Genomic DNA, 21384 nt, shown 5'->3' with positions numbered 1-21384 from the left:
CCTCTGTGCGGTGCTCCTTCCCACAGTCGGCCCTGGCTTAACATGTGGTCGGTGGTGGAGGTGCGATGGTGGAGCTCGGGCCTTCGTCAGGAGGAGAAGGGAGAGAAGAAAAGATAAGGGGAAGAAGAGAGAACTTACATGTGGGTCACACATGGAAGTTGACGGTCGAACAAAACAAACGGAATGTTTAGGAGTGGAACTGCCTTGTCAGAAAACGGCTTAAATTGCTGGCAACGAGCGTTTTGGTTTTTTTGACTTGGTAGTTACGAGTGAAAAAAGAATTGATAGTTTTTTGAAATCCTAACCTAAATTATAGTAGTTTTATACTATTTACTCCACTGAGTGTGGGCTAGTACTTCTCACTGACACAAGCACTTAACCCGCGTGATTGATTACAACACCCAACCCAGTGTGTAGTGTCAAATCATCTAGCGGATATACCACGCGTGAGGACTATACAAGTAGATATCTTTCTCAGGTACAAATCTCCAAAGCAGTGAAATCGTATATACCGAATAATAGAGATGAGAACAGTCTCACGACAAAAAAAAGATCCTTTCGCATTTCACTAGTCGTGGTGGGTTGGCATTTCCGTGCTTACAGATCACAATAGATCCACAGGCTCAACCATTATGAAATATATCATCTTCCTGCAAAAGAGCAAATTTAAATTCTAGATGTTGAATCCGAACTTGTAGTTTGTGCATGGGAGTCTGGGCCGTGTCTCAGTCCCAGTGTGGCTGATCATCCTCTCGGACCAGCTACTGATCATCGCCTTGATAAGCTATTACCTCACCAACTAGCTAATCAGATGCAAGCCCCTCCTTGGACGGATTTCTCCTTTTGCTCCTCAGCACGGGATATTAGCAACCGTTTCCAGTTGTTGTTCCCCTCCCAAGGGCAAGTTCTTACGCGTTACTCACCCGTTGAGAAGCCGCTCCCGTGTGGGGTGGCCGTGAGAATGATTCCGAGTCTTCCTGACCAGACCCATGTGGAACTTGTAAATAAATAGGTTTGTAAGTGCCTAGCTGAGTAATAAGATAAGTACCTTTGCTAATAATCCAAAACCTTTCATCTTCTCTTTCTAGATATAAATTTTCCAGAGAGTTTCCTTTGCTCCCCGATCAGCTCTTCATCGATGATGAACTCGGGATGTAACTCATTTGCTCTATGTGCCTGAATTTAAAATGGGAGGAAAGGTGTATATGTCATCATGAGATTAACACGTACACGAGCTACGATTTAAAATGCAATAAGCATCTAAAGGGAAAGCATTAATTAGGTGATTGTAGCTCGTCTTGTTGTATAAGTGGCCTAATATCACAGGTGATAATGGGACAGTGGTGATGGACATCGACTGTGTTGAGGTGATTGTTTATGTGTGGGGATCAAGCCAGCATCATATACTATTTGCCACCTCACTTTAGGGGTTAAAACTCACTCATATTCATGCCATTGTTGTGACCCCGGAGCCCCCTTCCCCCGTGTAGGGGTTGCTCCCTGGGGTTAAAGAAATCTCTCTCGAGGTGTGCTAGATTCCAACGGCTAGAGCATGGGAGAGGAGGTATAAATACACACTGTTCCGCGTGATACTTGATCACGCACATGATGCATCCTCTTAGTGCATGTCGTGGACAATCATCTTGACAATATTCTCCACGACCACATTTGTGTGATCTTGCTTGCCCTCGGCGCAAGTAAAGAAATCATACAATCATGCATACATGCATAAAGAATAAAGTCAAGAGTACAACAATTTTTTAGCATTTAGTATTGACTTCATGGTATGTCAGAGGTATGGTGGCGTTGCCGTACACCCACTTTTTGTGTCCAGGAAATTCGGAGCATGTTTATAGTGCTCCCACGACCAAGCTGGCTTTCCTGGTATTGTTCCGCAAAGTGACCAAGTAGGGTAATAGAACTTACACCGAAGACCAATGATGCCGCTCGACGGGCATGGTGGAGGCGTCTCTCCAACATATGTGAAGCTCCTACACAGTAAGCTAAGTCATTCTGTATGAAATATTCTAGGTGAGGAAAACTAGCTAGTAATTCTTAAGATTTGATAGAACTTCTTACTTGTTTCCAACTGGTTTACTCACTACGTGTTTATGCACATATGGTTGCCTAGGCAGCTTTGAAGGCCCACACGGCGACACTATAGTCACCGTAGTGGTGATAGGCAAACCCCTGCTTGCCCTCCTCCTCATCAGCTCCCACCCGCGAGGGTCCATGCCCACCATGTGGATCCTGACAAACAATCAGCAGTGGTTCATCCTCCTCCTCCTCCTCCAGCCACCGCGCATCCTCCCCCTCCTCCTCCTCAGGCTCACCACCCACTGGAGTGGAGGGCATAGGAGAAGGATATCGACCATGTGGTCTTCACAACATCTGTGCAACACTGCTACTCGTTTCCCCCATCCTTCACTACCAAAATCGCGCCCTATGCCGATGGCCCTGGCCGTCGGCATAGCCCTGATTCCTGTCGGGACAGGCCTATGCCGACGGCCCCCGTCGGCATAGGGCCGTCGGCAACATATCCATCGGCGTAGCCCGGGAGGCCGTCGGCATAGATCCTATCCCGACGGTGTCCGTACATCTATGCCGACGGGGGCGGCCGTCGGCAACGTCCCCGCCTAACGGTGGCCGCCGTCAAGTGCTGACCAACAGCTGCGCGACACGTGGCACACGCAGCGACGCCCATGAGGGGGCACACCCCGGAGCCGCGTGCCGCGTGCCGGGTGCCTGTGCCTACCACCAAGCTTCCACAATCGTAGGAGGGCCCACCGCAACACCTGACTGCATTGCTACCCCCCCAGGTACTCCTGTTGGGGAATGTAGTAATTTCAAAAACAAATCTACGCACACGCAGGATCATGGTGATGCATAGCAACGAGAGGGGAGAGTGTTGTCCACGTACCCTCGTAGACCGAAAGCGGAAGCGTTAGCACAACGCGGTTGATGTAGTCGTACGTCTTCACAATCCGACCGATCCAAGCACCGAACGTACGGCACCTCCGAGTTCAGCACACGTTCAGCTCGATGACGTCCCGCGAACTTCGATCCAGCAGAGCTTTACGGGAGAGTTCCGTCAGCACGACGACGTGATGACGGTGATGATGTTGCTACCGACACAGGGCTTCTCCTAAGCACCGCTACGATATGACCGAGGTGGAATATGGTGGAGGAGGCACCGCACACGGCTGGAATAGATCAACAGATCAACTTGTGTGTCTAGAGGTGCCCCCTGCCCCCGTATATAAAGGATCAAGGAGGAGGCGGCCGGCCAGGAGGAGGGCGCGCCAAGGGGGGAGTCCTACTCCCATCGGGAGTAGGACTCCTCCTTTTCCTTGTTGGAGTAGGAGAGGGAAGGAAGGGAGAGAGGAGGAGAAGGTAAAAGGGGGCGCCGCCCCCCTCCTTGTCCAATTCGGACTAGAGGGGGAGGGGGCGCGCGGCTGCCCTAGCCGCCCCTCCTCTTCTCCCACTAAGGCCCATGAGGCCCAATTAACTCCCCGGGGGGTTCCGGTAACCCCCCGGTACTCCGGCTTTCTCCGAAACCACTCGGAACACTTCTGGTGTCCGAATATAGTCGTCCAATATATCGATCTTTATGTCTCGACCATTTCGAGACTCCTCGTCATGTACGTGATCATATCCGGGACTCCGAACTACCTTCGGTACATCAAAACATAAAAACTCATAATACCGATCGTCACCAAACTTTAAGCGTGCGGACCCTACGGGTTCGAGAACTATGTAGACATGACCGAGACACGTCTCCGTCAATAACCAATAGTGGAACCTAGATGCTCATATTGGCTCCTACATATTCTACGAAGATCTTTATCGGTCAAACCGCATAACAACATACATTGTTCCCTTTGTCATCGGTATGTTACTTGCCCGAGATTCGATCGTCAGTATCTCAATACCTAGTTCAATCTCGTTACCGGCAAGTCTCTTTACTCGTTCCGTAATGCATCATCCCGCAACTAACTCATTAGTCACATTGCTTGCAAGGCTTATAGTGATGTGCATTACCGAGAGGGCCCAGAGATACCTCTCCGACAATCGGAGTGACAAATCCTAATCTCGAAATACGCCAACTCAACAAGTACCTTCGGAGACACCTATAGAGCACCTTTATAATCACCCAGTTACGTTGTGACGTTTGGTAGCACACAAAGTGTTCCTCCGTTAAACGGGAGTTGCATAATCTCATAGTCATAGGAACATGTATAAGTCATGAAGAAAGCAATAACAACATACTAAACGATCAAGTGCTAAGCTAACGGAATGGGTCAAGTCAATCACATCATTCTCCTAATGATGTGACCCCGTTAATCAAATGACAACTCATGTCCATGGCTAGGAAACTCAGCCATCTTCGATTAACGAGCTAGTCAAGTAGAGGCATACTAGTGACACTATGTTTGTCTATGTATTCACACATGTATTATGTTTCCGGTTAATACAATTCTAGCATGAATAATAAACATTTATCATGATATGAGGAAATAAATAATAACTTTATTATTGCCTCTAGGGCATATTTCCTTCAGCCTCCCACTTGCACTAGAGTCAATAATCTAGATTACACAGTAATGATTCTAACACCCATGGAGTTTTGGTGCTGATCATGTTTTGCTCGTGGAAGTGGCTTAGTCAATGGGTCTGCAATATTCAGATCCGTATGTATCTTGCAAATCTCTATGTCTCCCACCTGGACTTGGTCCCGGATGGAATTGAAGCGTCTCTTCATGTGCTTGGTCCTCTTGTGAAATCTGGATTCCTTTGCCAAGGCAATTGCACCAGTATTGTCACAAAAGATTTTCATTGGACCCAATGCACTAAGTATGACACCTAGATCGGATATGAACTCCTTCATCCAGACTCCTTCATTTGCTGCTTCTGAAGCAGCTATGTACTCCGCTTCACACGTAGATCCCGCCACGACGCTTTGTTTAGAACTGCACCAACTGACAGCTCCACCGTTCAGTGTAAATACGTATCTGGTTTGCGATTTAGAATCGTCCGGATCAGTGTCAAAGCTTGCATCGACGTAACCATTTACGACTAGCTCTTTGTCACCTCCATAAACGAGAAACGTATCCTTAGTCCTTTTCAGGTATTTCAGGATGTTCTTGACCGCTGTCCAGTGATCCACTCCTGGATTACTTTGGTACCTTCCTCCTAGGCTAATAGCAAGACACACATCCGGTCTGGTATACAACATTGCATACATGATAGAGCCTATGGCTGAAGCATACGGAACATCTTTCATTTTCTCTCTATCTTCTGTAGTGGTCAGGCATTGAGTCTGACTCAACTTCACACCTTGTAACACAGGCAAGAACCCTTTCTTTGCTTGATCCATTTTGAACTTCTTCAAAACTTTGTCAAGGTATGTGCTTTGTGAAAGTCCTATCAAGTGTCTTGATCTATCTCTATAGATCTTGATGCCTAATATGTAAGTAGCTTCACCGAGGTCTTTCATTGAAAAACTCTTATTCAAGTATCCTTTTATGCTATCCAGAAATTCTATATCAGTTCCAATCAGCAATATGTCATCCACATATAATATCAGAAATGCTACAGAGCTCCCACTCACTTTCTTGTAAATACAGGCTTCTCCAAAAGTCTGTATAAAACCATATGCTTTGATCACACTATCAAGACGTTTATTCCAACTCCGAGAGGCTTGCACCAGTCCATAAATGGATCGCTGGAGTTTGCACACTTTGTTAGCTCCCTTTGGATTGACAAAACCTTCTGGTTGCATCATATACAACTCTTCTTCTAGAAATCCATTCAGGAATGCAGTTTTGACATCCATTTGCCAAATTTCATAATCATAAAATGCGGCAATTGCTAACATGATTCAGACAGACTTAAGCATCGCTACGGGTGAGAAAGTCTCATCGTAGTCAATCCCTTGAACTTGTCGAAAACCTTTCGCAACAAGTCGAGCTTTATAGACAGTAACATTACCGCCAGCGTCAGTCTTCTTCTTGAAGATCCATTTATTCTCAATGGCTTGCCGATCATCGGGCAAGTCAACCAAAGTCCACACTTTGTTCTCATACATGGATCCCATCTCAAATTTCATGGCCTCAAGCCATTTTCCGGAATCTGGGCTCACCATCGCTTCTTCATAATTCGTAGGTTCGCCTTGGTAAAGTAACATGACCTCCAGAATAGGATTACCGTACCACTCTGGTGCGGATCTTACTCTGGTTGACCTACGAGGTTCAGTAGTAACTTGATCTGAAGTTTCATGATCAATATCATTAGCTTCCTCACTAATTGGTGTAGGTGTCACAGGAACCGGTTTCTGTGATGAACTACTTTCCAATAAGGGAGCAGGTACAGTTACCTCATCAAGTTCTACTTTCCTCCCACTCACTTCTTCTGAGAGAAACTCCTTCTCTAGAAAAGATCCATTCTTAGCAACGAATGTCTTGCCTTCGGATCTGTGATAGAAGGTGTACCCAACAGTTTCCTTTGGGTATCCTATGAAGACACATTTCTCCGATTTGGGTTCGAGCTTATCAGGTTGAAGCTTTTTCACATAAGCATCGCAGCACCAAACTTTAAGAAACGACAACTTTGGTTTCTTTCCAAACCATAGTTCATAAGGCGTCGTCTCAACGGATTTCGATGGTGCCCTATTTAACGTGAATGCAGCCGTCTCTAAAGCATAACCCCAAAATGATAGCGGTAAATCAGTAAGAGACATCATAGATCGCACCATATCTAGTAAAGTACGATTACGACGTTCGGTCACACCATTACGCTGCGGTGTTCCGGGTGGCGTGAGTTGCAAATCTATTCCGCATTGTTTCAAATGTACACCAAACTCGTAACTCAAATATTCTCCTCCATGATCAGATCGTAGAAACTTTATTTTCTTGTTACGATGATTTTCCACTTCACTCTGAAATTCTTTGAACTTTTCAAATGTTTCAGACTTATGTTTCATTAAGTAGATATACCCATATCTCCTCAAATCATCAGTGAAGGTGAGAAAATAATGATACCCGCCGCGAGCCTCAACATTCATCGGACCACATACATCAGTATGTATGATCTCCAACAAATCTGTTGGTCGCTCCATTGTTCCGGAGAATGGCGTTTTAGTCATCTTGCCCATAAGGCATGGTTCGCAAGTACCAAGTGATTCATAATCAAGTGATTCCAAAAGTACATCAGTATGGAGTTTCTTCATGCGCTTTACACCAATATGACCCAAATGGAAGTGCCACAAATAAGTTGCACTATCATTATCAACGCTGCATCTTTTGGCTTCAACATTATGAATATGTGTATCACTACTATCGAGATTCAACAAAAATAGACCACTCTTCAAGGGTGCATGACCATAAAAGATATTACTCATATAAATAGAACAACCATTATTCTCAGATTTAAATGAATAACCGTCTCGCATAAAACAAGATCCAGATATAATGTTCATGCTTAACGCTGGCACCAAATAACAATTATTTAGGTCTAAAACTAATCCCGAAGGTAGATGTAGAGGTAGCGTGCTGACGACGATCACATCGACTTTGGAACCATTTCCCACGCGCATCGTCACCTCGTCCTTAGCCAGTCTTCGCTTAATCCGTACTCCCTGTTTCGAGTTGCAAATATTAGCAACAGAACCAGTATCAAATACCCAGGTGCTACTGTGAGCTCTAGTAAGGTACACATCAATAACATGTATATCACATATACCTTTGTTCACCTTGCCATCCTTCTTATCCGCCAAATACTTGGGGCAGTTCCGCTTCAAGTGTCCAGTCTGCTTGCAGTAGAAGCACTCAGTCTCGGGCTTAGGTCCAGACTTGGGTTTCTTCTCTTGAGCCGCAACTTGTTTGCTGTTCTTCTTGAAGTTCCCCTTCTTCTTCCCTTTGCCCTTTTTTCTTGAAACTGGTGGTCTTGTTGACCATCAACACTTGATGCTCCTTTTTGATTTCTACCTCCGCAGCCTTTAGCATTGCGAAGAGCTCGGGAATTATCTTATTCATCCCTTGCATATTATAGTTCATCACGAAGCTATTGTAGCTTGGTGGCAGTGATTGAAGAATTCTGTCAGTGACACTATCATCCGGAAGATTAACTCCCAGTTCAATCAAGTGATTGTTATACCCAAACATTTTGAGTATATGTTCACTGACAGAACTATTCTCCTCCATCTTGTAGATGTAGAACTTATTGGAGACTTCATATCTCTCAATCCGGGCATTTGCTTGAAATATTAACTTCAACTCCTGGAACATCTCATATGCTCCATGACGTTCAAAACGTCGTTGAAGCCCCGGTTCTAAGCCGTAAAGCATGGCACACTGAACTATCGAGTAGTCATCAGCTTTGCTCTGCCAGACGTTCTTAACGTCGTCAGTTGCATCTGCAGTAGGCCTGGCACCCAGCGGAGCTTCCAGGACGTAATTCTTCTGTGCATCAATGAGGATAATCCTCAAGTTACGGACCCAGTTCGTGCAATTGCTACCATTATCTTTCAACTTTGCTTTGTCAAGGAACGCATTAAAATTTAACGGAACAACAGCACGAGCCATCTATCTACAATCAACATAGACAAGCAAAATACTATCAGGTACTAAGTTCATGATAAATTTAAGTTCAATTAATCATATTACTTAAGAACTCCCACTTAGATAGACATCCCTCTAATCATCTAAGTGATCACGTGATCCAAATCAACTAAACCATGTCCGATCATCACGTGAGATGGAGTAGTTTTCAATGGTGAACATCACTATGTTGATCATATCTACTATATGATTCACGCTCAACCTTTCGGTCTCAGTGTTCCGAGGCCATATCTGCATATGCTAGGCTCGTCAAGTTTAACCCGAGTATTCTGCGTGTGCAAAACTAGCTTGCACCCGTTGTAGATGAACGTAGAGCTTATCACACCCGATCATCACGTGGTGCCTCGGCACGACGAACTGTCGGTGTGGAACGACACCTATGGGATCACAAGAATCCCTACTACGGTTGCCGGGGCGCGGGATTACGAGAAGAGCAGGGTTAGTAGCCAACACAGGATCGTTTACCCATGTTCGGGCCGCGAGGATGCGTAAAACCCTAGTCCTGCTTTGGTGGGTGTATTTCAGAGAGTTCTTGAGCTCTGGAACTAGCTGTGGTCAGTGCGTGGTTCGAAAGAGCCGAATCCTTCTCCAGTATGCCATGGGCCTCCTTTTATAGTCGAAAGGGGCTGCCACAGTGGCACACAGGAGGTGGAAAGGCGTACAGTGCCCTGAGCTTATCGCTCGTACTACAGGACAAGACGCATTTAATGCATAGCTTAGGTGTCCCCTTGCTTTATTGGGGACGGGGCGAGGCCCGTCCCGTCCGTCGCCGCTCCTCCTCGCTTTGACACGCGTCCTGGCCAGTGAGGCGTGTGGTGCCATGTAGGCAGGCAGGCAGCTGAGGTGGCGCGGTGGTGGAGCCTTCACGAAGACCTGCATGTCGCCACGCAGGCGCTTGATGAGTTGGCCTGGGAGCTGCATGTTGCCACGCAGGTGCCCGCCCATCTGGTTGGGCTGGCAGCTGCATGTGAACGGCGGTGGAAGCTTGGTTGGCGTGGGCCTGGCGGTGGCCCTGCTGGCTTCCTTGGTGAGGGCCTTGCCGGGTGGCCCGGCAAGGGTCTTGTCGTGTGGCCCGGCAAGGGTCTTGCCGTGGCGCGCTGTCATCCCTGGCAAGGGCCTTGCCGGGGGTCTGGTGGCCTTCCTCGGCAAGGATCTTGCTGAGGATCGTCGTCTTCTAATCCTCATCTGATCTTGAATATGTCTTCACAAAGATCTGCATGCCACCACGGAGGTGCCTCCCGAGCCCTGGCCCAACGTGGATGATGGCGTCGGGGACCGTGGGCTCAAGGGTGGCTCGCTCTGTTGGTGTGGGGCGAGCTGTCCCGGCAAGGATCTTTCCGGGGCTGCTGAGGCTGCCCCGGCAAGGGTCTTGCCGGGGGAACCTGCTTCGTCCCTCTGCTCTTTGTGGTCTTGGCCTTGGCTTTGCTCTGATTATCTTGAGCTTCGGTCTTACCTTGGATCACCTCCCCTGCTCTGCTTGGCGTGACCGTAGGCACGGCTCCGACTGCCCGTGCACAGGTATAGGGGGTACAAAAACGCACCCCTCTTTTTGTACACCGACAGGAGCCCCCGGGCCTTGGCCACACATAAGCGCGACACGTTGTTGGGCCAGGCCCAAAACGGTGCGCGGGCAGGCAGGGCGGTTTTTACCGCAGTAAAACTCTTCGCGCGCTTCTCTTCCCACGACCCGCGCATGCGGCGCGGCGTGGAGGGGTGTGCGTGACGTGGACGACATGCGTGGGGCAGTTCCTGCACGCATGCGTCACATCGCAGTAAATGGGCAGCGCGACCTGCGGCTTCCCCATAAAAAGGGATAACCGCGGGCGCACTGTTCCTTTTACCCTTCGCGCAACCCCAATCTTGGAAACCTCCGCCTGCCTTCCTCTTCTGCTGCTTCCGGCTCCAGCAAGTACATGAGGGTGAGCGACGACTTGTTCGTCCACCTTCCAGTCGTGTCGAGCACCAGGACACCCGTTGAGGGAGAGGTGTTCGACGACGAAGTGCTTGCCGCTGCCGGGATTGAAGTCGTCGACGAGCCGATCGTTGGTGGCGACGGTTCGCAGGAAGAGCGGCTCCTCCACGCCATGGTGCCAGCTTCCGGAAGCTCCAGGCGCTCCATCGCGTCCTCCTGGACAAGGTTAAGTCCAGGACGGCGGTGGTGGAGAAGGCGGAGGCGGACCTCCAGAAGCGCGTTGCCGAGACGCAGGACTGGTTCCGCGAGGCCCACAAGGAGCTCAAGGCCGCTCAGGGCGAGCTGGGCAAGCGCGACGCGGAGCTCACCATGAAGCTCGCTGACGTCGAGAAAGCTCAAGAGACGGCGAGGAACTTGGCCGCGGCCGCCGAAGCCGCGCGCCCAGACCAGCACGAGGCCGTGCTGAACTCCTGGGAGGAGGACCTCGGTGCACGCGAGGAAAAGCTTGCCGCCATGCTTCGCGGCTACAATGCAGAGGTGGAGAAGCTTGTCTTGCAGCGGACCAGTGAGCTGGAGCAGAGGCATGAAGAGGCACTCAATGCCCAGGCCCAGGTTCACGCCGGCAAGGTGGAGGAGCTGGAGGCGGAGCGCGACGGTTTGAAGGAGCAGGCCCTGAAGCTATCCTAGGAGAAGGACATGCTTAACAGTGCCCTGACAGAGGCGTAGGGCGCAGTCGTCAGCAAGGCTGGGGAGCTCTCCGAGGCCAACAACTCCATCAAAGACCTCAAGCTGAAGCTGGAGGGTCTCGAGAAGGTGCTGTCGGAGGCCAAAACCCGAGAGGGGACCCTGGCCAAGGAGCTGGAGGCCGAGAAGCTGTTGCGGAAGAACGAGGGCCTCAACTTCGCAGATCATGTGGAGGGCGAGAACCGCTGGCTCGATCGCCTCGCCACCGTCGCCAACCAGGCCGCCGCGTAGCTGGCCATCATGGGGATGCCGGACGTGAGGTATGTCCCAGAGCGGAGCGTGAGCGCCAATTGCTGCATGACGATGTTCTTTGAGAAGGTCGTCGGGGCTCTGGAGCGGCTCCACGCCAACCGGGCGACCTCACTGGCCGACGAGTCCCGGAGGCTTTGCCAGGGTGCCATGACCAAGGTTCTCACCAAGGTGGCACACTAGTACCCCGACCTCGACTTCGACGCCGCGCTGGAGAGCTTGCCGGAGGGTACTGACCTCGCGTCGCTCAGGGAGCGCATCAAAGCCCATCATCAGCCGAGTCGGCGAAATTCAGAGGGTGGAGGGCCAGCGCCGGGATTAGGCACCCCGTTCTTTATCGCCGTTGCAGGTTCATAACCAAGACAATCGCTATCTCTAGTTAGAACCGCAGCAACAATTCGATGTAATATAACTCTGCAGCACTTTCAGTATCATGCATGTTATTTTCCTGTTCGATTTTCCTTTGTATGTCCACCCTACGCTACCCGGGTAGGTTTGCCGACGTGTAAACCCAGGGCGGCGTCTTGGGGACGGATCCCCATTGGCCTACCGGGTGTGCTTGCTGCCGGGCAAACCACCTTGCCGCCCTTAGTGCGGCCGCCCGAACTGCCGAGCTTGACTCGAGTCAGAATCGAGAGCGTTGCCAGGTGCGGAAGGCTACCCCGCCGCTCTCGACGCGGCCGCTTGAGCTGTTGAGCGGACTGAAAACAGAACAAGGGTGTTGCCAATTGTGGGAGGGCCCCTTTGCGTGCAGGTCTCTCATACATAGGCAAAATCTCCGAGGACGATAACCTTATATATAGGAGGAAATAACTCAAAGCTCTGAATGACTTAGCTTTTCTATTGCCGCGCCGGCGTCGCTCCTCCGGCCGCCTTCTTCTCAGGAGCCAAGGGTGATGAAGAACGGCTAGGTTAGTTGCTAGGCCAGATTCTCACAACTACGCACGCCCCTACCTGGTGCGCCAAAGATGTCGGTGTGGAACGACACCTATGGGATCACAAGAATCCCTACTACGGTTGCCGGGGCGCGGGGTTGCGAGAAGAGCAGGGTTAGTAGCCAGCACAAGGATCGTTTACCCAGGTTAGGGCCGCGAGGATGCGCAAAACCCTAGTCCTGCTTCGGTGGGTGTATTTTAGAGCGTTCTTGAGCTCTCGAACTAGCTGTGGTCAGTGCGTGGTTCGAAAGAGCCGAATCCTTCTCCAGTATGCCATGGGCCTCCTTTTATAGTCGAAAGGGGCTGCCACAGTGGCACACAGGAGGTGGAAAGGCGTACAGTGCCCTGAGCTTATCGCTCGTACTACAGGACAAGATGCATTTAATGCGTAGCTTAGGTGTCCCCTTGCTTTATTGGGGATGGGGGCGAGGCCCATCCCGTCCATCGCCGCTCCTGCTCGCTTTGACACGCGCCCTGGCCAGTGAGGCATGTGGTGCCATGTAGGCAGGCAGGCAGCTGAGGTGGCGCGGTGGTGGAACCTTCACGAAGATCTGCATGCCGCCACGCAGGCGCTCGATGAGTTGGCCTGGGAGCTGCATGTTGCCACGCAGGTGCCCACCCAGCTGGTTGGGCTGGCAGCTGCATGTGAACGGCGATGGAAGCTTGGTTGGCATGGGCCTAGCTGTGGCCCTGCTGGCGTCCTTGGTGAGGGCCTTGCCGGGTGGCCCGGCAAGGGTCTTGTCGTGTGGCCCGGCAAGGGTCTTGTCGTGTGGCCCGGCAAGGGTCTTGCCGTGGCGCGCTGTCGTCCCCGGCAAGGGCCTTGCCGAGGGTCTGGTGGCCTTCCTCGGCAAGGATCTTGCTGAGGATCGTCGTCTTCTAATCCTCATCTGATCTTGAATATGTCTTCACAAAGATCAGCATGCCACCACGGAGGTGCCTCCCGAGCCCTGGCCCAACGTGGATGATGGCGTCGGGGACCGTGGCCTCAAGGGTGGCTCGCTCTGTTGGTGTGGGGCGAGCTGTCCCAGCAAGGATCTTGCCGGGGGAACCTGCTTCGTCCCTCTGCTCTTTGTGGTCTTGGCCTTGGCTTTGCTCTGATTATCTTGAGCTTCGGTCTTACCTTGGCTCACCTCCCCTGCTCTGCTTGGCGTGACCGTAGGCGCAGCTCCGACTACCCGTGCACAGGTATAGGGGTACAAAAACGCACCCCTCTTTTTGTACACCGACAGGAGCCCCCGGGCCTGGGCCACACATAAGCGCGACACGTTGTTGGGCCAGGCCCAAAATGGTGCGCGGGCAAGCGGGGCGGTTTTTACCGCAGTAAAACTCTTCGCGCGCTTCGCTTCCCACGACCCATGCGCGCGGCGTGGCGTGGAGGGGTGTGCGTGACGTGGACGGCATGCGTGGGGCGGTTCATGCACGCATGCGTCACATCACAGTAAATGGGCAGCGTGACCCGCGGCTTCCTCATAAAAAGGGATAACCGCGGGCGCACTGTTCCTTTTACCCTTCGCGCAACCCCAATCTCGAAAACCTCCGCCTGCCTTCCTCTTCTGCTGCTTCCGGCTCCGGCAAGTACTTGAGGGTGAGCGACGACTTGTTCGTCCACCTTCCAGGTGCGTCGAGCACCAGGACACCCGTTGAGGGAGAGGTGTTCGACGACGAAGTGCTTGCCGCTGCCGGGCTTGAAGTCGTCGACGAGCCGATCGTTGGTGGCGACGGTTCGCAGGAAGAGTGGCTCCTCCACGCCATGGGTGCCAGCTTCCGGAAGCTCCAGGCGCTCCACCGCTCCCGCCTAGACAAGGCTATGTCCAGGACGGCGGTGGTGGAGAAGGCGGAGGCGGACCTCCAGAAGCGCGTTGCCGAGACGCAGGACTGGTTCCGCGAGGCCCACAAGGAGCTCAAGGCCGCTCAGGGCGAGCTGGGCAAGCGCGACGCGGAGCTCACCATGAAGCTCGCCGACGTCGAGAAAGCTCAAGAGACGACGAGGAACTTGGCTGCGGCCGCCGAAGCCGCCCGGACCCAGCACGAGGCCGCGCTGAACTCCCAGGAGGAGGACCTCGCTGCACGCGAGGAAAATCTTGCCGCCATGCTTCCCGGCAAGGATGCAGAGGTGGAGAAGCTTGTCTTGCAGCGGACCAGTGAGCTGGAGCAGAGGCACGAAGAGGCACTCAATGCCCAGGCCCAGGTTCACGCCGGCAAGGTGGAGGAGCTAGAGGCGGAGCGCGACGGGGTCTTACCTTGGCTCACCTCCCCTGTTCTGCTTGGCGTGACCGTAGGCGCGACTCCGGCTGCCCGTGCATAGGTATAGGGGTACAAAAACGCACCCCTCCTTTTGTACACCGACAGGAGCCCCCGGGCCCGGGCCACACATAAGCGCGACACGTTGTTGGGCCAGGCCCAAAAATGGTGCGCGGGCAGGCGGGGCGGTTTTTATCATGGTAAAACTTTTCGCGCGCGGCGCTTCCCACGACCCGCGCGCGCGGCGCGGCGTGGAGGGGTGTGCGTGACATGGGCGGCATGCGTGGGGCAGTTTCCACATGCATGCGTCACATCGCAGTAAAGAGGCGGCTCGTGCCTTCCCCGTAAAAAGAGGGAGGCGTGGAGGCGCGGCTCATTTACTGAACGGGGCCGGGGCGCGGTCTTCAAGGCGTCCACTCCCCACGATCACGGGGTGGGGAGAGGTCGCTTCGCCTGTCCCCTCGGTTTCTGCGCGTCCGCCACGCCTCCTCCATGGACCTGGGGTTGCAAGCGGTGGAGGCGGGAAACCGGGCCATAGCTGGTTGGGGCAGCGGGTCGGTCCTGATTCCCTGCGCCTCTGGTGGCTGGATTGGCCGAGCGGGGGGGCCGAGCCCTGTCCCCGCCTCCTTATAAAGAGGGGGAAGGGGGACGGCGTCCCGCACTCTTCCGTCATCTATCTCCTCTCGCTTCTGCTTCTTCCTTCCACTCGCCATGGAGAAGGGGAATCCTGGTCTCTCGACGGTGGCGGTGAGGGTCGCCGCTCGACAGCGCATCCCTCCTCCTCCTGAGCCCGCGGTGGTGGAGCCGGCCGCGAGGGGAAGGGGGAGGGGGCGAGGCTGTGGGCGAGGCCGGGGCAGAGGTCGTAGTGCTTGGGGAAGAGGAGGGCGGGGCAGCGCGTCGGCTTCGCCCCCGCCAATGATGCCTTTTCCAATGGAAGGCCATGTTGGAGACCAGCCCCGTGAGTTCTTCATCAGGCTGCGCTGGCCTCCGCGTCGCCATCTTCGTCTTCCCGCCCCATTCGCTCGGGAGATGGAGCATGACCCGCCCCAATCCCTCAGATTGCACATGAGGGGTTGTGGGAATGGGGGCACGCGGGTCGACGTTGACTTCCCGGCTGCTCGGGTCATGTACCTCCGGCGTGGGTGGAAGACGTTTGCTCGTATCCATAGCCTGACGACGGGGCTCGTCCTCTACTTCAAATTAATGGAGGACGGCCTGCTCTCCGTAAAGGTCTTCGGCGACTTCGGGACCCGCCTGAAGTGCTGCGTGGAGAGCTCCTCCGATGGAGATTCCGACGATGGAAGCTCTTCCTCGAGCGAAAGTGACGAGGAGGATAGCGGGGCAGACGGGGGGACGAGTCCGACTAGGCGTCGGCAGCAGCAACATCTGCACCTGGCCGCTCCTCCGGCAGAGTTTTGCCAGGGGCGGGGCTAGCTCCTTGAACTTCTCGGGGCCGTCTCCTTGGGCGGCTGGCGTCGGGAGGCTGCGGAAGAGGAAGAGGGCGGGCGGCAAGGCCGTGAACTCGGAGTACGCGGGCACCGACGCCTTCGTCGCGTACTGCCGGTCCTGCCGCCTCGGCTTCTAGCTCCTTTCCCGGCACCGTCATCACCGACCCGCCCCTGGGCGGTCACCGAGGTGTTCTCTTGGTGCTTTCTGCTGCTCATAGCTTGCCTAGGCGCCCCTTTTGCCCTCTCGCCTCCTTGACCTGCCTTCTGAGGAGAGGGACAAGAAAGGGATCACGGGCATCTTATCTCTCTTCTTTAGTTTGTAAGCCTGCGGGCCTTTGTTAAATTCAGAACTTGTAATCCCCTTGCTCATGTTTTTCATTCCGTATGAACTGCACCTGTATGGGATGTTTTTAATGAAAAAGGGATGCTTGCCGGGTTTTTCGTTCGTGGGTAGACCCCGCGACAAGGAGCGAATCCTTGTTATTATTTAAGATAAATGTTTTTCGCCCGGCAACAGGCCTTGCCGTCCCCCCACTCCACTCGATCATTCTCGTGCTCTTGGCAGAGGCAGGGATGAAGTGGGCTTTAGGCTCCTCGTTCTACCTCCTTGCCGCCGTGGCTACGACCAAATCCAGACCCAGGAAATAATCCTTAGGTATAGGAAAAAGGGGAGCACGGCAGCCTAGAGATAAAAACGAGGTTTCACATGCCCCAGTTCTGTTCCGAAATGCATGACAGAGGATGAAAGACTTATCTGGATCTGCAGCCCCCGGCGATCTCATCTTGCCGCGGTTGGACCCTTGTGCTTGCAGCCCCCGGCAACTCTCGTTTGCCGGGGTCAGGATGCCGGTCCGTTTCCTTTCTTCCAAGTAGCTCAACAGAAGTGCTCATGTGCCTTGCGAACCAAAGGAGGACATAAGAGAAACAGATAGACGCGTACTCGACCTCTAAGCTAGGGGTTAGTCGCTGCTGAGCACTATCAACCCTAACCAAGGAAGAGACTCGACATAGCATGCATGATATGACTTAGGGCGCCAGCGCTTCATTTATTTATGCTCAGGGTCTGCGCCTGGCTTTGTACGAAGGGTTACATGCCTTGCCGGCAAAGCTTGTACAAAAGGTGGCTTGCCGGGAGGCCCGGCAAGCCGCGCCTTATGGGTAAAACTTGCGAAGATGCTCGATGTTCCAGGAGTTGCTCACTGGGACGGCATCTTCGGTCTCCAGGCGGACTGCGCCGGGCCTGGTGACTCGTATTACCCGATAAGGGCCTTCCCACTTTGGCGTCAACTTGTTGGCATTCTTGGCCGACTGAACGCGCCGAAGAACAAGGTCGCCTTCCTCAAAGCTTCGGGCATGAACCTTGCGGCTATGGTAGCGGTGCAAGGCTTGCTGGTAGCGCGCTGCTCTCACAGCCGCCCGAAGACGATCTTTCTCAAGGAGCGTCGTGTCGTCTTGGCGCAAATGCTCTTGCTCAAGCTCATCATAAGCGAGCACTCGAGGTGACCCGTATATGAGTTCTGTGGGGAGAACTGCTTCTGCCCCGTAGACCAGGGCAAAAGGTGTCTGGCTGGTGGCTCGATTTGGCGTCGTTTTGATCGACCAAAGAACCGTCGGCAATTCATCAATCCAGCGCCTTCCGCTCTTGCGCAGCTTGTCAAAAGTCTTTGTCCTTAGGCCTCGCAACACTTCAGCATTCACCCTCTCCACTTGGTCGTTGCTCCGTGGGTGTGCCACGGAAGCAAAACAGACCTTGTTGCCGAGGTCTTGAATGTACTTCATGAAGGTGTGGCTCGTGAACTACGTGCCGTTGTCGGTGATGACTCTATTTGGCACACCAAAACGGTAGACCAGTCCTTTGAAAAACTTGACAGCTGCCTGAGCAGTCACCTTTCTCATTGCTTCCACCTCCGACCACATCGTGAACTTGTCGATTGCAACGTACAAGTACTCAAAGCCCTCGAGAGCGCGGGGGAAAGGGCCCAGTATGTCGAGGCCCCAGACCGAGAATGGCCAGGAGAGAGGGATTGTTTGAAGGGCTTGGGCTGGTTGATGAAGCTTCTTTGAATGGAACTGACACGCTTCACACTTGGTTACTAGTGCCGTCTCATCCTGGAGGGCGGTGGGCCAGAAGAAACCTTGCCGGAACGCCTTTCCGGCAAGGGCCCTCGACCCTATGTGGGAGCCACATATGCCTCCATGTATCTCCGCCAACAGCTCCAGTCCTTCCTCCCGGGGGATGCACTTCAATTTCACGCCGTTCGGCCTTCTCCTGTACAGGACGTCATCGACGAACTGGTACAGGGCGGACCGACGGGCTACTTTCTCCGCTTCTTCCTGCTCCTCAGGAAGCTCCCCTATTTGGAGGAATCGGACGGTATGCTGCGCCCACGCCGGAGCCTAGGGCTCGACAACAAGGACCAAAGGCATTTCTTCCGCCATGGGAGCGGCTGTCTCTACGGCTAGGGCTTGATGCCCTGCCGGAGGCAGCTGCTCTTGGGCAGGCTCACCGTCCGCGGCAGCTCCCTTGCCGGCAGCCCCAGAGGGCTCGGTAGGAAAGTACTTGCCGTGATCCGACTTCCTTTGCTTGTTTTGCCCCGTTGATGGTTTGACGGATGGTTGAGTTAGCCGGAGCAAAAAGGTACCCGGTTCCATAGGTTCAAAACCAATTTGGACTGCTCTTGCAAATGTTGAGCCAGCGCTCTTCAACCCGAAAGGCATCCGTACAAAGCAATACGTACCACATGGGGTGATGAACGCTGTCTTTTCTTCATCCTCTCTTGTCATGAAGATCTGGTGGTAGCCTGAGTAGGCGTCGAGGAATGATAACAGATCACACCCGGCTGTGGAGTCAACAATCTGGTCGATGCGCGGCAACGGGAAGGGGTCCTTAGTCGATGCGCGGCAACGGGAAGGGGTCCTTAGGACAAGCCTTATTGATATCTGTGTAATCAATACACAGCCTCCACTTCCCATTCGCCTTGCGCACCACTACCGGATTGGCCAACCACGTCAGGTGGAGCACTCCTCTCACCAACCCTGCCGCTTCCAGCTTCCTGATCTCCTGTGTGATGAACTCCTACCTCTCCAGAGCCTGCTTTCTGACCTTCTGCTTGATGGGCCGTGCATGGGGGCAGACAGCTAGGTGGTGCTCAATCACCTCCCTAGGAACACCGGGGATGTCGGATGCTTGCCATGCAAACACGTCGACATTCGCCCGCAGGAAGGTGACGAGCGCGCCTTCCTATTTGCTGCCGAGGGTGGAGCCTATGGTGAAGGCCCCTCCCGTGCCATCCTCCCTGGCGGACACCTTCTTGGTCTGCGGTGGCTTGGCTCTGGATCTCTTGCTCTTGCCGGTAGAGCTCTCTGGCACGTCCTCGACGGTAGCACAACACTCCAAAGAGGTGCGCTTGCCGGAGTGGGTGCGAGAGGTCTTGCCGGGCTTCTTCTTCCCTCCCGGGGCTGCAGCTGCAGGAGCAGGCGCCTTGGTGGCAGTTGCTGCAACTGCTTCCTGGTAGAGTTGGTCGGCGCAAATCAGCGCGTCCTTCTTGTCGGAGGGGACGGAGATGATGGTCAACGGCCCAGGCATCTTTAGCATGTTGTAGGCGTAGTGTGACGCCGCCATGAACTTGGCTAGCGCCGGGCGGCCGAGGATCCCGTTGTAGGGCAAGGGGATCTCGGCCACGTCGAAGACGATCCTCTCCGTCCTGTAGTTCAACTCTCCTCCAAATGTCACGGGCAGTGTGACCTTTCCCTTCGGCTGGCTCCTCCCTGGATTGACCCCTTGGAACGTGCCCGTTTCCTCGAGGTCTCCATCAGGGATTTGCAACCTTTTGATCACGACAGGCGAGATCAGGTTCAGGACGGCCCCACCGTCAACCAACATCTTGTTCACCCTGAGGTTGCATATTGTTGGTGAGACCAACAATGGCAAACACCCGACCGCGGTAGTGTGGTCAGGGTGGTCCTCGGCGTCAAAGATGAGGAGCGTGCTGGACCACTTCAGCGGCTTCTGAGCGTCGAACGACGGCTCCGCTGCTGTAATCTCACGCGCCCACTGCTTGAGCTGGTGGTGAGAGGTATGCAGCGAGGCGCCGCCATCGACGCACATGGCCTCCGTAGCCTTCTGGAACCCTTGCTCACCGTCCTCGTCGTCCTCGTCGTGATCATCGTCTTCTTGTTTCTTGTCGCGGCCCCGGGCGGGCCTCTCTTGCTGGTTGTCCTTGCCGGGCGGCTTCCTTGGCCACCACGCTTCTTGCCATATCCCTAAGCACCGTCCTGGTCCTTCTCCTTGTCCCACCTCTCGTACTCAGCCTTTTGCTTCTCAGCAATCAGCTCGACTTGTCGGCAGTTCTGGAGGTCGTGGCCCTTGGTGCGATGGATCTTGCAGTATTGCTTGCCGGAGCTTCCTGGCTTGTCGGTAGCCGCCAAGGCCCGGCAGGCGGCGCACCCGGCAATCTCCTTGTCGAGGGCACCTGCCTTGACCTTCTTGCCGGCACCGGTGTCGTCAGATCCCTCAGCGGCAAGCACGGCCTTGCCTTTGCGTTTCCTGTTGCGACGCCGGCCCTTTCTTCGTCGGGGTAGCGGCGTCTTCATCGGTAGAGTCGGTTTCCGCACCGGCGTCTTTGCCGGGGTACTTCCTTCCCTCTTCAGCCCGGGCGCACCTACCGGCCAGAACGTAGAGCTCGGACACATCCTTAACCTTGGTCATCGCCAGCTTGCGCATGTTCTGGTGGAACGCGCTGTCGGAGTAAATGGCCACGGGTAGCCTAACCGACTCCCCCTGGCTCTTCAAAAAATCATCAGGCCATTCGAGCCTTCAAGCATCCAGAGCATGGGGCCGCCTTCCTCCGGCCGGCTATCCCCAGGTCCGACTACCAGAAGGCGACCCGGCCTCAAAAACCTTCCCGAAGAAAGCTACGAGATGGCCGACTCCAGGAAGCCGGCCCCAAAGGACCGACTCCCAGAAGCCAGCCATGAAGAGAGCCGACTCCCAGAAGCCGGCCAAGACTGCACCCACCAGGGCTGCATCCACATAACGGTGATAAGACGGGGCATGGCCGCAGTACAGCCCACTACCCCCGAATCCCGAAACAGGCATTGCCACAGGGCGCCGTACGGGTCAGCCATCCCCCGTCCGGCGTGGCACTGTAGCCATGTTGACCTCAACGTCACCCACGACAGGCGCCAGTACGACCCGCGGGCGGCGGGCCCCTTTAGCCAGAGAGACGCTCGAAGGC

The sequence above is a fragment of the Triticum aestivum genome, chromosome 2D (genome assembly GCF_018294505.1).
Source record: "Triticum aestivum cultivar Chinese Spring chromosome 2D, IWGSC CS RefSeq v2.1, whole genome shotgun sequence".
Taxonomy (NCBI): Eukaryota; Viridiplantae; Streptophyta; class Magnoliopsida; order Poales; family Poaceae; genus Triticum; species Triticum aestivum.
Note: the sequence above shows the minus strand (reverse complement) of the source record.